The sequence below is a fragment of the Pteropus vampyrus genome, unplaced genomic scaffold (assembly GCF_000151845.1).
Source record: "Pteropus vampyrus isolate Shadow unplaced genomic scaffold, Pvam_2.0 Scaffold255, whole genome shotgun sequence".
NCBI classification, from domain to species: Eukaryota; Metazoa; Chordata; class Mammalia; order Chiroptera; family Pteropodidae; genus Pteropus; species Pteropus vampyrus.
In genome coordinates, this window is record NW_011889036.1 from 367,012 (window position 1) to 370,471 (window position 3,460).

The window sequence follows — 3,460 nt, forward strand, 5'->3', positions numbered from 1 at the left end:
TTTGGCATGCAACACAGTTCATGTTTACAAATTTTACTTGAGCCCATTTTTGCTGTCATTTGTAAATTGGCCCACCCTGAATGGGCCCCCCTACCGTAGAAGGCTCTAGGTTGTTTAAATTGCCATACAGCGGGCACACCTGGTAGTGTCCTCAGAGGCACTTTCACCGTAGAGGTGTCAGTTACCACTGTCATACCTCCTGGAGTGACCCATGATGGTCTTAGGTTGTAATTTGTCTTCCTCTCAGATATGTTGACTAGATGTTTATCAATTTTATTTGATCTTGTCAACAACCAACTTTTTAATTTTAATTTTATATATTGACTTCCTGTGATTACTTTGATTTCTTTTCAAATTCTTATGACTCCTTTTACTCTGTTTTGGGTTAAATTTACTCTCCTTTTTTTCTACAGTAAAAACATTTATATTTAGAAGCCAGCTGGACTCGTTTAGATGATCCCCAATTTTCTTGGCAACATTTAAAGCATCGTAGTCGGAGCCAGTCGAACATGTGCCTTCTACCTTCCATCAGGCCCGATCAGTGTGTTGACAGTGTCCATGGTCAACGTCATAGAGCTTCCTCACAGCATGTTTGATCGGGTGCTCATTGGCCTTGACATGTACAAAGAACATAAGTACACTGTTGTCTTCTAGCTGCTTCATGGCTGACTCAGTAGTCAGGGGGAACTTGGTGGTGGCATAGTGGTCACTTGTTTCTCCTGGGGGCGCCCTTCCTAGAGTATTTGGGTTGCCTTCATGGTCACAGAGTCTTGGGCCTTTGGGAGGTTGGTGACCTGTGTATCTTGTATTTTGTGGCCATGGACGCCTTTCAGCACTGCTTTCTTTGCCTTCGAAGCCTTTGCTTTGGCTTCGGTTTTGGGGAGAGACAGGGGTTTCCTTCTTTGCTTTCAGTGCCATCTTTAGGAAGTGCTGCTCCCCTTTTTAAGGTTTCCTAAAATGGATGACTACGTTATTGATTATAGACGTTTCTTTTTCTTTTCTAATGTAATACATTCGATGGCATAAATTATCCTTAGGCATTGCTTTTGCTGCCTCCCACAACCTTGATAAGTTGAATTTTTATTTCATGCAGTTCAAATGATTTTCCTTCCTCTTGGAGTTCTTCAAGCCCATGTGTTATTTAGAGGTGTGTTGTTGAATTTTCAGACTTTTTTTTCAATTATCTTCCTGTTATTGATTTCTGGACTAATGCCTTAGTGGTGTGAAACCATATTTTATATGATTTCTGTCCTTTTGAATTTGTTAAGGTGTATTTTATATTCTATCATGCGTTCCACATTGGTGAATGTGAGTTTGAGGAGACTAGTATTCTGTTCTTGTTGTGTAAACTATTTCATAGATTACAGTTAAATCCAATTACAATTAAATCAATTAAATACAATTAAGTTGTTCTATGACATTGTTGATTTCGTCTCTCTCTTTGATGATTTTCTGCCTGCTTGGATTTATAATTCATGAGGTGGTGTTGAAGTCTACAATGATAGTAGCTGATTCATCAATTTCTTTTCGCATTCTGTCAATTTTATCTCCTGTGTCTTGCCTCTCTGTTGCTATGCACATGCACATAAAGGATGCTATGCCTTTTTGAAGAATGGTTCCTTTTATCACTATGTAATGTCCCTTTTTTTTTCCTCTGAGTTTTCCTTGGTCTGAAATCCGCATCTGAAATTCATATGGCCTATGGCCTCTTATTATTTCATTTGTGTTGTCATGATGGATTTTTCTCCTTATCTTCATCTTTCATCTATCTCTGTTTATATTTAAAGTGCCTTGTAGACAACATGGAATTGTTTTTTGAAATCTGATGTTGCTTATCTCTCAGTTGTATTGAGACCATTGATGATTAAAGTAGTGATTGATACACCTGGATGAATATCTATCACATCTTTTAATTGTTTTTTTTTAATTAAATTTATTGGGGTTTCAAGTGCAAATTTAATAACGTCATATGTATGTTGCATTGTGCGTTCACCACCCAAAGTCAAATTTCCTTCCATCACCATATATTTGACCTCCTTTACCCTTATCCACCTCCTCCCTCTTTCCCTCTGGTGACCACTAAACTGCTGTCTGTGTCTATGAGTTTTTTGTTTGTCTTGTTTGTTTGTTGCTTTCAATTTTATATCCCACATATAAGTGAAATCATATGGTCCTCAACTTTTTCTGTCTGACTTATTTTGCTTAGCATACTCTCAAGATCCATCCATTTTGTTGCAATGGATGTCATCTTTTCTTGTGTCTGGGTGTATTCTATTGTATATATGTACCACGTCCTTTTTACTCAATCATCTATTAAAGGGCACTCACTTCAGTTCCTTTCATGTCTTAGCCACTGTGAATAATGCTGAATGAACATTGGGATGCATGTGTCTTTATACATAAATGGTTTCAAAATTTTGGGGTAGATACCCAGAAGAGAGATTGCTGAGTCATATCATAGTTCTCTCTTAATTAATTTTTTGAAGAAGCTCCGTATTGTTTTCCTCAGTGGCTGTACCAGTTTACATTCCCACTAGTAGTGAATGAGGATTCCTCTTCCCCCACAGCCTCTCCAACACTTGTTAGGACTTGTGGATAATAACCATTCTAACAGATGTGAGTAAGGTGGTATCTCATTGTCGTTTTGATTTGCATTTCATAGCTAGTGAAGTTGAGCATCTTTTCATGTGTCTGTTGGACATTCGTATGTCTTCTTGGGAGAAGAGTCTGTTCAGTTTCTCTGCCTATTTTTTTTAAACTTGATTGTCTTTTTGTTGTTGAATTGTATGTGTTCTTTACATATTTTGGATATTAGCCCCTTATCAGAGGAGTTGTTTGCAAATATCTTGTCCCATTCAGTTGGTTGTCTCTTTCTCTTGTGATGGTTTCATTTGCTGTGCAGAAGCTTTTTAGTTTGATATAGTCCCATTCATTTATTTTTGCTTTTCTTTCCCTTGCCTTTAAATTCTTAAAATTCTCTCTAAATCCAAGGTCCGTGAATATAGTATCTATGGTTTCTTCTATGCAATGTGTTGTTTCAGGTCTTACATTTAGGTCTTTGATCCATTTTGATTTAACTTTGATGGATGGTGATAGATAGCAGTCTAGATTCATTCTTTTGCATGTAGCTTTCCAATTTTCCCAACACCTTTTACTGAAGAGGATTTCTTTTCTCCATTGTATATTTCCGGCTATATTGAATAAGAGTGGTGAGAATGGGCAGCTTTGTCTTGTTCCTGATCTTAGAGGGAAAGCTTTCAGTTTTTTACCATTAAGTATGATAATAGCTGAGGGTTTGTCATATATACATATGGTGTTTTTATGTTGAGGCATTTTCCTTCTGTACTCATTAAGTGCTTTAATCTTAAATGGGTGCTGTATCTTGTCAAATGCCTTTTCTGCATGTATGGATATGATGATGACTTTTATCCTCGATTTTGTTTATGTGATATGTGACGTT

General features: G+C 37.1%; 1 protein-coding gene and 1 pseudogene across 1 annotated transcript in view; both read left to right on the forward strand.

Moving 5' to 3' along the window:
* The window catches only part of LOC105301918 (zinc finger protein 709-like), a 92,198-nt gene that overhangs the window by 9,614 nt on the left and 79,124 nt on the right, over positions 1 to 3,460 (forward strand). The gene's annotated exons all lie outside the window — the stretch shown is intronic.
* LOC105301914 overlaps positions 2,396 to 3,460 on the forward strand; it is a 13,455-nt pseudogene continuing 12,390 nt past the window's right edge.